The sequence below is a fragment of the Cygnus atratus genome, chromosome 2, assembly GCF_013377495.2.
Source record: "Cygnus atratus isolate AKBS03 ecotype Queensland, Australia chromosome 2, CAtr_DNAZoo_HiC_assembly, whole genome shotgun sequence".
Lineage (NCBI taxonomy): Eukaryota > Metazoa > Chordata > Aves > Anseriformes > Anatidae > Cygnus > Cygnus atratus.
This window is the reverse complement of record NC_066363.1, coordinates 28185249-28199277: the sequence shown is the minus strand read 5'-3', so window position 1 is coordinate 28199277 and position 14029 is coordinate 28185249. Positions and strand designations below refer to the sequence as shown.

General features: G+C 37.1%; 1 protein-coding gene across 1 annotated transcript in view; it reads right to left on the bottom strand.

Annotated features, from left to right (window-relative positions):
• Nucleotides 1-7039, bottom strand: part of TMEM106B (transmembrane protein 106B) — a 1075577-nt gene extending 1068538 nt beyond the window's left edge. Inside the window, exon 1 of the mRNA XM_050709227.1 lies at nt 7033-7039. The gene's annotated coding sequence lies outside the window, so the exon portion shown is untranslated. The remainder of the gene's footprint in view (nt 1-7032) is intronic.
• Between the last annotated feature and the right edge of the window lie 6990 nt (nt 7040-14029).

Here is a 14029-nt window from a genome sequence, read left to right as displayed (position 1 = left end):
GAAATCTTTAAAAGCAATATACTGTTCAACTTCTCCTGTTTATTTGCTGGGTTTTCTGCTACCTGTGTTATCTCTCAAATCATCCCCAACCATTTCAATCACTGAGGGAGATGTATCCCGATCTATCCCAGTGGAATAGACACGGAAAGCTACTTCCACTGACACAGTATTTATCTTCTGGGCTCTCTTAGGTTCAAGTCAGAGAAAAAAGTGATGTTACTATTGTATTATATCAACCAGTTCTAGTAATGATACTCCTCATAATTAGAACTAATTATGATGTAGAAACATGGCTTTATCTCTAAGACCTACAAAAACACCCATCAAAAAGACACTTTGGGCATCTATTAAAGATGTTAAAGGTTAGTCTTAACTACCTAAGTATATTTAGAAATAGTCACTACTACAACTTGCTTGCTAGGGAAAAAGGTATCTTGCAAATCATAGAATAATATAGTGTTGTGGTTTAGCCCGGCTGGCAGCCAAACACCACACAGCCGTTCGCTCACCCTCCCCCCTCCCTCTCTGGGATGGGGGAGAGAAACGGGAAAGTGAAGCCTGTGAGTTGAGATAAAGACAGTTTATTAAGACAGGAAAAATAATAACAATAATAATAATAATAATAATAATAATAATAATAATAGTAATAATGTGTACGAAATAAGTGATGCACAATGCAATTGCTCACTACCCGTTGACCGATGCCCAGCCTATCCCCGAGCAGCCGGCACTCCACCCCGGCTAGCCACCCCTATATATTGTTCAGCATGACGTCAGATGGTATGGAATACCCCTTTGGCCAGTTTGGGTCAGCTGTCCTGGGTCTGTCCCCTCCCAGCTCCTGCTGCACCCCCAGCCTGCTCGCTAGCAGGACAGAGCGAGAAGCTGAAAAGTCCTTGGCTTGGTGTAAGCATTGCTCTACAACAATTAAAACATCAGCATGTTATCAGCGCTCTTCTCATTCTAATCCAAAACATAACACCCTGCCAGCTACTAGGAGGAAAATTAACTCTGTCCTAACTGAAACCAGGACAGATATCCACCCCTTATTCCATACCATTTAAGTCATGCTCAGGTTACACTCTTTCCGATACCTTCTAATTAGTCACCATTTTCATCTATGATATATAGCAACCATGGTAGTGATGACATACAGTGTTATATGATAATTAACATACTACAATTCAACTCATGGGCTATTCTCACCCAGTATTAGGTCCCCTTGAGGTACACACCGAACCTCCCCATTCTTTTGCATTACCCACCAAGCGCATCCAGGTCCCTGGGCAAAAGCAATCCCACGAATGGGCTTGCCTTTTCCTGAGGCAGGAGTAGCCCAGACTGTCTTACCCAGCATGTTTCTTACGTGCACTACAGGAACTTTATCCCCTTCTACAGTGCGTAACAGGTTTGATTGGGCAGGTCCAGCTCGGTTGGCAGATCCTCTAGTATTGACTAACCAGGTGGCCTTTGCCAAATGTGTTTCCCAATTTTTGAATGTCCCAGCACCCATCGCTTTCAGTGTAGTCTTTAACAGTCCATTGTATCGTTCAACTTTCCCAGAGGCTGGTGCATGATAAGGGATGTGATACACCCACTCAATACCATGTTCTTTGGCCCAAGTGTCTATAAGGTTGTTTCGGAAATGAGTCCCATTGTCTGACTCAATTCTTTCTGGGGTGCCATGTCGCCATAGGACTTGCTTTTCAAGGCCCAGGATAGTGTTCCGGGCGGTGGCATGGGGCACAGGATATGTTTCCAGCCATCCGGTGGTTGCTTCCACCATTGTAAGTACGTGGCGCTTGCCGTTGCGGGTTTGGGGGAGTGTGATGTAATCAATCTGCCAGGCCTCTCCATATTTGTATTTCAACCATCGTCCTCCATACCAGAGAGGCTTTGACCGTTTGGCTTGTTTAATTGCAGCACATGTTTCACAATCATGAATAACCTGTGCTATAGTGTCCATGGTCAGGTCCACCCCTGACTCTGTCCTACCTGAAACCAGGACATATAGTAAGTCTGGTTTGCTCTCTGGATTAAAGCAGAGCTAACATGGATTAGGTTGCTCAGCCTTGGTCAGTTGACTTTTGAATATATTCAAGATTGGAGCTCTCTATTAAAAATCCAATTATATTTTTAATTTTAACAGGTAATATCACCTTTTTATTGCAGATTTTAAACTCTCTCAGAAAATAAAGATTGCATTATAAAAGACCAAGCCTTATTCCTTCTTTACCATTTATTAGTCTTGCTAATACATAGATAACATTATGTCAATGCAATAATTTTTAGAGATCCTAGAGCTACTAAGTATTATACAGAAAAAAAAAAATGCAATCTGTCAAAAGAACATTTTTGTAAGAAGTGTGAAAATTCAAAAATCACAAACTCCAGAAATGCCAAAATTCAGGCTTCTGTACAACTATTTACTTAAATCCTCATACATCATTGATAGTCACCTGTAAGCCTTGTTTAGTTGATGAACATTGTACCATCCCAGCACTGGACCTTTATGAGCTTAATTATCGTTATTATATTCACAACCCATAATTCACCCACTGCTTCACAAACAGTATAGATTTTTACCTTCAGAAATCTTTTTTCTGTGTTGGATGTGTACATGAGAAAGTTAAGAGAACTGTTTACAGCTGAGAAAAACGAGGCACGAAAGCATTTGGACCATGTTTTTGCTTGTTTGTTTTCCATTATTACTGTATTCCTCATTTTCTGTTCATTTACTGCATACAAACCTGTACTATACCTAGGTAACCTGGACTTGTACCTGTACCTGGTACCTCACAACCAGCAGTGAGCTTTCCCTTCCTCATGACTGCCTAGACTGTAGAATGAGAGTGCTTTGGGCAGACAGGAGAAAAACAAAGGTATGGAGGGAAAGAAAGCACTGTATCTTGTGTCTCTGGTTTGGGTGCTCAATGCCATCATCAACTGATGCTGCAGTAGCTTCTCCTAGCAAGAGTGAACACTTACAGATGTAGCAGCTTGCATACCATAAAATAGAATGAATCCATTTAACCTGTACAGGATTACTTTTTTTTTCTGATGCTGGTTTTGTTTGATTTTTTTTTTCTCACAATAGAGGTCTTGAGTATACTTAGGCATATTTAAATGAAGAAAAAATAAGCTGGGAGATTTTTTTTTCTTCCTAAAAAGCAAAACTTCAAACAACAAACATTTTTTAAAAAATAAGAGTTATCAGTCTAACAGCTGTACAGCCACAAGAACCCATGAGAAATGAAAATTAAAAATAGCTAGTTTTTAAAAGACCATTTTGTTGCATTGGAAAACCATAAACATGATAAAATTTCCATTTTATCAAGTCCAAATTGCATGATTTTTTTACCCCTCTAGAGAGTTGATGCAATCATTTGTTAACAATTGTTTTAAAATGGTTTAAAGCACATCAAAATATGAAAGCTTTCATAGAAAGAAAACCAAATACTATTGCAAAAGTGGAACAGGTAGAGAGACTTTTTTTTTTTTTTCTTTTTTGAAATCCTTATTAAACAGGTATAACCTTTTTTTACAAGCCATTTTAACAAACTCACTAAATTGCTTTCAGGCAAACATAAAGCATGATTCGAGTGAGAACAGACAAATCTATACTCAGCTTTCTACTCTTTTTTAAGTATCCTTATGACTTACCAGATGTTCTTAAATCTCATTACTAATAGACAACTCATAAATTGCAATCTCTGTTTTATATAAAAGAGCTATTTGTTCTTTTCACTTAAATCAGGAAGCAGTTGTCCGTTAGCTGTGGGTAGGAAATGTATTACTTATTCCACCATTGATTAACAAAATAAATCTCGTTACATATTTTGTGTAGTTCAAGAGATATTAAGAAATATCAGCAAGCCTAGAGTAGATCTCTTGATCTCATGTTTGAGTCAATTCCATTGAAACAATTTAAGCAACTGCTTTAAGAACATACACAAATGCCAACTTTCCTTAAAAATTTGAGTGTATACTTACGTTATGCTGTATATTTTTAAAGAATGAAACTGAAATGTTCACATTCTTTTTACCAACAGCACCGTGGATTCAACAAGTTGTCACCCTCTGCTCAAAATTTGAGATTTTAGGAATAAGTAAGCTAAGATCGAGGATTCTGCCAATGGATTGATAAATTACAAATATAACTGTTTTATTAAAGGGAATACATAACAATTCAAAACCACAGAACTTTCATGGCAGAAGTGTTGGAATTAGATGATCTTTAAGATCCCTTCCAACCCAAACCATTCTATGATTCTATGAGTAACATGTATGTGCTCCCCATATTAACAACCAAATAATGAGGCAGAACCTTGTCTTTTCCTTCCTTTCCAATTAGTGGATTATGGAGATCTAAATATCCTATAAAAGCTGTGATTCGTTTACCTTTTTCAGCTTTAGCTATTTGTGAAACACAGTCTCAGTCCTACACATGGCTTAATGTTTTGACTTCTCACTGTACTATGAACAGCATTGTTTCTAGAAAGTCAGCAAGGTTTTTCATCCAGGGCATCTTCTTATGGTGATCTTCCTACTTGAAGATCATACTTATGACATGAAAACATTTCATCAGAAACCTAGAAGAAGCTTGGGACACTCAGAATTTTCTGACTCTTAGGAATACTTTATGCTGAAGAGAATTATGCCACAGCCCAAGAGCAATTGATAGAGCAACAGAAGGTGAAGCAGATGCAATGGAAGAGAAATGAACAGGTGTCTGGCACTAAGAGGAGCAGGAGTTGGTCTTCCCTCTGTCTGGTGTCTAGAAGAGATAATGGCAATACACAGCCCTGCCAAGAATGGGTTGTTTACACAGTGTATGTACACCCACCTGCTCCACTTGGAAATGAGCTTAAACTCACCTGACTGAAAAGAACAGAAAAAGATTGATGAGTTTTTGTATTGTGCCTGTTGAAGTGACAAAAAGCTTTATAGAAAATTAATAAAATCCACATGAGGGAATATCAATGGCCTTACAGTTTTAATGGGGTTTTTGAATTGCTGACTCTCTTTCTTGCATTCCTTAGTTTGAATGAAAATATACATATCTGATATAACTGTTACACAGATTGCCTTTATTTTTGTGCTTTCCCTTTTCTATGAATAAAGTGTTTAAAAAAGCAATGCCGGAAACATGTTTGATGTATTTGGTGTCATAAGACAAGAACTACAGGGATACGTTACCACTACTCTGAGATATGTCTACACAAATGCATAAGCGTCTAATTAAAATAAACTGCCTAGGGTAGAGAAGTTATAGTAAAAATTAAGTAGAAGGATAGTCAACACTTTGGCTATCAGGTAGCTGAGTGAGAAATGGTGGTGTTATTTCAAGAAAATTCAGATGGCTCAAAAATTGTACCTGCCCAGAAATGCGAGATAAATTGATCTCTTTCTCATTGCTAATACTAATTGCTTTATTTTCTTAAACAACAACAACAAAAATACATTTTTAAACAAGAAGCTGTTTTGAAAGGAAAAATAAAGCTTTTAAAAACTCTTAAAAAAAATCAATACTTAAAAACTTATAAATAATTAAATTCTGAAAAAAACCAGCAATTTTCTGATGAGTTTTGGTTAAAAAAAAAAAAATGTTAAAAAATATTTGCAAAATTTTCTGACTTGATCATCCGTTAAAATAAGTTGTTACATCTTTGATAAGTTTCTTTCTTAATTTAAATGTCCAGTAGATACTTCTAGCTTCATCCCAAAATTGTTTTTTCTATTGAAATTACTGGCTGATTTATTTGTCAAATTTTGTGATGCTACTAAATAGCATCATTATTTACTAGCTATTGTGTTTAAAATTGATTGTAAAATATTTATAGCCAATGACTCAACAACTCTGCGGTGAGAAAAGTATTTTTTCATAATTCATACTATATTTTGCCTCAGTTTCAATACTGGTGCATTTGAATGCTTATATCTTCTTCAAATAGAATTGTTTGAAGATAAAAACATTTTTTTAATTTTGCCCATCTTTCACAGAGAAAATTCTTTCACTGAAGCTTCATCCTGAAATTTGAAAAGATAATAAAGGCAACTTCTTTAGAAACAAAGCTTAATTGCATTGCTTAATATCAACACTATGCAACTGGAATGTATGATTTTGCTTATTATTCATATTCAAGTAGTTTAGCAGGCTTATTCCTCTAGGTAAAATTCAGCAATATGTAGTTTATAGTATTATTAGTTACTATAGTAGGCTTCAGAATACATTAATTTATGATGAAAATTCTTCCTTGAATGGATGGAGTCAAGTGGAGTGTCAGTTTCTGTTATCACCTGGCAGGGGACATATATTGGACACATATAAATCCATACACTAAATATCTGGCAGAGCAATCAAAATATCAGGATAAGGTAAATGTTCTAAAACTGGATTGACCTCCAGAGCTGTGGCTACTGACCTAATTATTTCACTGTGACAGTATCCACCTTTTGGCTCTACCCTGACCTCCCTCAAAGAACTCAGTAACCGTTCATCCTCCACCATTAAGATGGTAGAAGGTATATAAATAAAGCTAGTGGAAAGGGGTAGAGATCTCAATTTAAAATATTATATACTGGCACTGCAATTTCCAACTTCTGACTAATAGATAATATTGACGTAGGTGTTATAATATAGGAATTGTGTATGAAGGAAATAAGAGGAGACTTCTACAGCTCACACCCAGAGAAGATGAACAGCACCTCTCGGATGTGTCAATCTGCCAGAGGATAGGAAGGCCCTGCAGAAGGACCTGGACAAGTTGGATCAATGGGAAAAGGTCAATGGGATGAGGTTCAACATGGCTAAGTGTTGGGTCCTGCACTTTGACCACAACAACCCCATGCAATGCTAGAGGCTTGGGGCAGGATGACTCAAAAGCTGTGCAGAGGAAAAGGATCTGGGGGGTTTGGTCAATGCTCCTTTGAACATGAGCTGGCAGTGTGCCCAGGTGGCCAAGAAGGCCAATGACATCCTGGCTCGTATCAGGAATAGTGTAGCCAGCAGGACCAGGGAGGTGATCGTCCCCCCGTACTCTGCTCTGGTGAGGCTGCATCTCAAGTACTATGTTCAGTTTTGGGCCCCTCACTACAAGTTGGACATTGAGGCCCTGGAGCATGTCCAGAGGAGAGCCAAGAAGCTGGTGAAGGGCCTGGAGCACAAGTCCTATGAGGAGTGGCTGAGGGAACTGGAGAAGAGGAGGCTCAGGGGAGACCTTATTGCTCTCTACAAGTACCTGAAAGGAAGGTGTGGGGAGCTGGGGATCAGCCTCTTCTCACAGGTAACTATTGATAAGACTAGAGGAAATGGCTTCAAGTTTCACCAGGGGAGGTTCAGGTTGGAAATTAGGAGACATTTCTTCTCAGAAAGCGTTGTCAGGCATTGGAATCGGTTTCCCAGGGAAGTGGTGGAGTCAGCGTCTCTGGGAGTGTTTAAGGAAAGGTTGGATGTGGTTCTTAGGGATATGGTTTAGTGGGTGATAGTGGTGATAGGGGGATGGTTGGACCAGATGATGGTCTATTTTCTTCTTCACACTGAGGGTGACGGAGCACTGGAACAGGCTGCCCAGGGAGGTTGTAGAGTCTCCTTCTCTGGAGATATTCGAGGCCCGCCTGGATGCCTACCTGGGCAACCTGCTCTAGGGAACCTGCTTTTGCAGGGGGATTGGACCCAATGATCTCTTGGTCCCTCCCAACCCCTACAATTCTGTGATTCTGTGATTCTGTGATTTTCCAACCTTAATGATTCTGTGGTTCTAGAATTCTATGATTCTATGATTCACACTTCTTAAGGTTGAGGTGAGCTTTCAATAGTTGAAGGTGTGCATGTATTTTGGATCTTGCGTTCATGGCCTGTTCTTCTTCATGTACCCAGCAGTCATCAGAATCTCCCTGCTCTGTTGATTAGCATGTGAACTGCATCTCCCCTTGCTGTATTACTCAAATTTTCCTGTCATTAAGCTTAGTCTAAATTTAAATTCACTATCAGTGGCTATGGATTTATAATAGCTTAAATGAGGCTATAATTTGGTCTATTAACTTTGTACAGCTGACTACCAAGATATTTTTCTTTTCTGAGTCAAAAAATCATGTGACTCTTCTGAATGAAATTTCAACATCCGCCAACTTTTTAAAATACATACTGAAATATATTTAACACATTGAATTCTAGTGAATATTTTCCTGAAGTGTTTTTTTCTTTTTCAGAATAAGTCAGACTTGTTCCTCAAGAAAGAAAGTAGTAACAAATGATAATAGCTCTCCTCCTTTAACAGTTCTCCTTGCTGTGAAAATATACAAACCAATACAACATACCTTATTGCTGGCATTGTGGCATTGTTTTTGACATAGAACTGTTTAATAAACTACTTTTAACAGATATCATACATGGTGGCAAAACCTGATTATTAAAAAAAACAACAAATCCTTAGAGAAAGGCAATACACAAGTTTACCGAAGGCAAGATTTTACTTTGAAATACATATGGTAGTAGTAGTGAATTTTCCTTCATCATCTTACTAGCCTAGTGTGCACACATTGCACCAGTGCATGATATTAGCAGATTGAACACATTACCTTTATTATGGCTTAAGCTATAGTTGGTAATTTTTCTAGTTGTTTTGTTTTGTTTTGTTTTAGAGGAAGGGAATGGAAAAAAAAGCAAATCCAGTTGTTGAAGCTTAGCAGATTATTTTGTTCCTTTCCTTCCTGTCCCCCCACCAACCTCCAAAAACTTTGGAGATTCAATCTATTTTTATCCTTTAAAAAACAAAAAACAGCCACAGCAGAAGATGCATTTTCACATTTCACATCATCACCAACACAGAGACCTGACAAACAAGATAAATGAACAACAAACCAAAAAGCAGTGAAGGGTCAAATCCATTTGACTTATGGGCCATTGTGGACAACAGGGGGTCACACAATCTTTTCTTTTGTTTCTGAAGCTACCAAGTGGAAACTACACAGGATAAATGTTTCCCTGATTGCAAAATAAGGAACAAAGCAGATGTTCCTCAGAACACTGAGAAACTAAGGGCTAGCTATACCATAGACTGGCATCTATTACTGAAACCTGTTACCTACCCAACAAGCTTGATTCATTTGCTTAAACTCACAGGTTCAGGAAGAGTGGCAGTTAGCACTTCTTTTATATTTGTTTGTTTTGTTTGTTCTGATTTGGTTTTGTTTGTTTGTTTGTTTCAAGTGGTTTCTTCATTTACGCCCAGATCCTTATTCCCTTAGCTAGGGAGGAGACCCACCAAATTTTAGTTTTTCATAGTGAATCTACACATCCCTTGTCAGAAGTGACCGGATAGGGTCCTAGGATTTTTTCTTCTATGTTCTTAGAAGTTGTGAGAATATTCATGTCCAAGACTGTTGCACTTTTCATCTCCTATCTCATTTATCTATCCTCTCTTTCTCATGCTTCATGGAATATAATAACAGCACAATTTCATTTTGATATTGTTGCGACATTTAGGAAAAATGCTCTCCCTCTCCTTCCCCTTCCTAAATGAGGATGTATATTTTCCTGATTATGCAAAAAGTTAACAGTTGCTACATAATGAGTAACAGGAAGCTGTAGTCTAAATGATAATACCAATTTGCTGCATCAGCTAGTCAGGAATATGATCATGAAGTCTTGGTCTCAGAATAGGAAAGATCAGAGAAGGAAAGTGCTGCTGTTAGACAAGTGGGATAAATTAGTGTGGAAGATTAGGCAGTGATTAATATGTTTCAAGAGTTGTTTTTATACTGTTACAATTATAGATATATACTTATCTCCCCTTCCTGGCTTGTCTCTATTTATGGACAGTAATAAGATGAACAGGAATGGAGAGAAAAACTGGGATTTGTCAGAATGCTGATTGTGCAATCAAGCTTAGCACATGGAGAAATTTCAAACATCAGGAAAAAAGGAGGAAAGGAGTCAGTGAGCAACAGAGAAAAGTCAGATTCTTTGTCAGAAGTTAATTCCTCCACCATGTTTGTTAAGGGCTAGTATAATTCTATCTATTCTTCCATATGAAACAAGAAATACAATTACAATAGTAACAGAGTTTTCTCCTGACTAGCCATCATGTAAGTCTCTGGTATTAGTAATATATGTTATCTTCATTGTTTGCATTTTCAGTGTTAATGTATTAGAAAGACAACTTCCATTTAGGTTGGTGGAACTAAATTTTCATCATGCAGTCACTTTAATATGACTTGCGAGGTCTCATGTTTTCTCCCCAAATCTTCATGTTGCCATGCAGTGATCCAATTCATGGAAATCATCTGGCTGTGAACTGATGGTTAGTTTTCATTTTGATTTGGTTTCAACTTCCTTGATATGGCTCATTAGACACTTACACAACTTAACACTTATGACACAGGTGAGTAGGTGAGACTGAGATACTGAGGGAAGGTGGGAACCAGCTCAATACATAACAGTGCAAGTTTACATTAGGCTCAAGTGACAGCATGCTTAAGCATGAGTGAGCACACCCTTGCAACAACTCAATACCAGTCCAAAACTCTCTAGTGATCTAGGAAAATATACTGGCAAAATGTTAATGGGATAAACTGAGGACAGATAACTGCCATATAATATATATTAGTAAATTGGAAGCTAGACTTGTAAATACATTTTCTATTTCTGTGGATGTGTTGAAGTGCATACTGCCCCCTGTACAGTTTATTTAATATTAGGAAGATCATAACAGAAATAAATAATTTTCACATATTGAACAATACCTGTAATCAACTAATTAGATGTAAGCTACCTTTTTCTATACCTCTCCCTGTGCTTTCTCTTTAGCAGAGATAATGAACTGATCATTTGATCTTGGACATTGTTAAAAAGGTTATCCTATCCATTTCATTGAAATTCATGCTTCGGACAAATGAATACCTGAGGTTGTGAATATTCTTCCAGAACTGCAGAATGGCTTAACACAGTATTACTCTTACCTGAATCATAGATTCATAATATAATTCAGGTGGAAGGGCTGACAGTCACTTAGTGCAATCCCCTGCTCAGAGCCAGGCCAATCAGATGAATTTTCCCAGGGCTGTGTCCAGTCATGTTTTGAATATATCATCAATGATGGAGATTTCACAACTTCTTTGTGCAACCTTTTCCAAAGTTTTTCCTAACAGTTGCCTGGAATTTCCTCTGTTAGAGCTTGTGTCTGTTGTCTCTTTTCATATCACCATGAACTTTCAAGAAGAAATCTTGAAAGTCTCCATCTTCTCAATATTCTCATACCGGATACATGCAGAAATTAATCAGATCCCCCTTCATTTTCTCTTCTTAAGGATTAATAAAATCAGTTAACCGCCTCAACCCCATGATCTCACCATGATCACTCTGTGGCCCATTTCACTCCAATATGTAAGTATCTTCTATTGGGGAGACCCAAACTAAATAGGCCAGATGAAGAGTAATTATTTTCAGATTATTACGTATACTTGTTGTTGTGCTCCAAATGTTATTTCCATACAAGTAATTCTGGCATCATTATGGGAATTGTCTGAAATACATTCAAACAGTATATATATATATATATATATATATTTATTATTATTTTTTTTTGGGGGGGAGGAGGGGAATGAAGGAAGGTAGAGAAGAAAAAAAGCAGGAAATATTATGCCACTGCATTACTAATTATAATGCCCAAATTATAGCACACACATGTACTTAGTGTTCCTCTCAGGTCTCATCATTCCTATTTCAAGAGGGTTATGACGAAACTTACAAAAACATAGATGAGGACAACAGCAATCACCAGTTGTATAGAAAAAAAATGTGCTCTAGTTCTAGAAATCCATGACATCTAGGAATTCTATAAATAGATTTTTTTTTAATTATTTTTGTTATTGTATAAATTCTACATGTTTTGTGTAGAAGTACGTACATTTGTATCCAGCTCATTTCCTGGGCATGCAAGTTCTCCTACTCCTGCTGATTTGTGGCATCTCATTAGGAACCTGCAATCTAACGCTGGGTTTCCTAATGTTTCCTCTTCAGAGACTGCTAGGCTACTTTGACCTGGTTGCACAGCAATTACATCAACTCATTGATGTGGTGAGTCTTTTGAGAATTGCTTCTATCTCTGTATTTTTTGTTTTACTGTTGCATGATAATAAGTGACTGTACAAAGGAGTGAAACACAACTTAGTTATCCACGCTTGCTGTCACCAGATGCTGTAACTCACTCTTAAATTATTGCTTTGAGTTCTGTAGGCTTGCACCTTCTTTCTGGCAGTTTAGTTTAATTTTCCTTCTATATTTTATAAATAGTCTGTGAATGGAGCCTAATATCTGTCATAGATGCTTGAGTCAAATTTATATAGATAGAGAAGTACTAAAATGAGTATCTCCTCTTCCACCCATTTTGACTTTTCTACAGCTGGTGAAAAGCTGGTTGGGTCTGGAATAAATCATTTTCACGTGCTTCAGAGCTTCACAAAATTTTGACATCTGTGGTGAAAGAAGCATCAAAATTAAGCGAACCAAAACAAACTTAAACCCCAGCTGCAAATTTTTCAGATAGTTCTTTTTTCTGTAGAGTGTCAAATTTGCTACCTCAAAGTCCAATTAGAATTCATTTTCTATCCAGTCCTGCAGCTGGGAGAAGTTGAGTGAATTTGCCAAACAGCTAATGAAGATTTTCACTGAAATAAATGTTGTTTAAACACACATTTCAATGACTTTATGTGCTATTGCAAAGATAGGTTTGGATCCCGGCTTTTTAGAGGTTTGAGTTCACTAATTCTAGCGGCCTCTTCTAGGTGCCTGAAAAGGTTGGTTGGATCAGAAATGAGTGACATTTTTGAGTGGCTGCACTGTTTTTCTGATGGTATTTAAATGACAGAAAGTAGTTATGAGACCAGAAGAAAGTCAGGAATTTTGGGACTAGTGGTATGTAAAATGTGTTCTGGAAAAAGGACAAGAGCACAGAAGGAACAATATCACCTGAAGAGGTTCCTTCAATTTTAGACAAACTGAATGGTACCAACCACTGAGGTACTGTAATTTTTCATTGAGTAACTGTAAGATAAATTACATAAAACACACATAAGTGCATACAGTAAGGAGAGAATTGGGAGTAGCTGTGAAGCTCAGAGGGTCTATCCCATCTGAGATTCATGTATTTCTTGCATAAGAGGAGAGGAAGATTTTCATTTGCCTTCATGTTTGATAAAATGTTCTGTTTGATTCATAGGTATAAATATGCAAACAAGTGTATAGCCAATAATTGTAGATCTTTTCCTGATATATTTGCATTTGTATGGATATAGAAACTCCTAAATCCTCATATAAAATACAAAATATGTTTAGTAAGCAGATGTTTTAATATATAATATAGAATATAACAGATTTATTTTTTTTTTAATGACATACAGCTGAAATAAGTGATGGATAGACCAGAGACCAATTAAAATTGGTCATTTCTGAGGTGACATGAAACCTAAAATATGCCAGGAGATTTTAAGCGTAGAAAGTCTAATCAGGAATGAGTTTGCAACAACAGATTTGAGGAAACAGAAGAACAGCTCCTTCAGAAGAACATTTCTGTGTTAATATTCTTGAGAAAATAATAGGATATGTACTCTAACACAGTTCCTACCTACATTTGGTTTGGAACCTTTAGATATTTGGCATTATTTATATTTTCTTTCTACAGTTCTTTTGTTTATATTTGTGCTCAATTTTATTTCAGAAGGTAATACCTTGTATTCTGTGTATTGCAATATACCATGAGGCCAGGAATAAAGAAAGAAAACAGAGAAGCATTATCTGAGCTTATTGATGGTAATATCTATCTTCTGTTGATATTTTTGAACTTTTTCTGTGTCCCTGTTCAAAGACTAGTATTTGTTTGATCTTGGATTCCAAACTGCTCTAAGCTCACATTAGATGGGAAAGCCACCCAGAAATCCCATTTTCTGTAATCATAAGCCAAGTAGCTGAATGTCTGATGAATTTTAATCACAGCAGTATGAGCTGAGAGACTCTGTATGACTTCTGAAC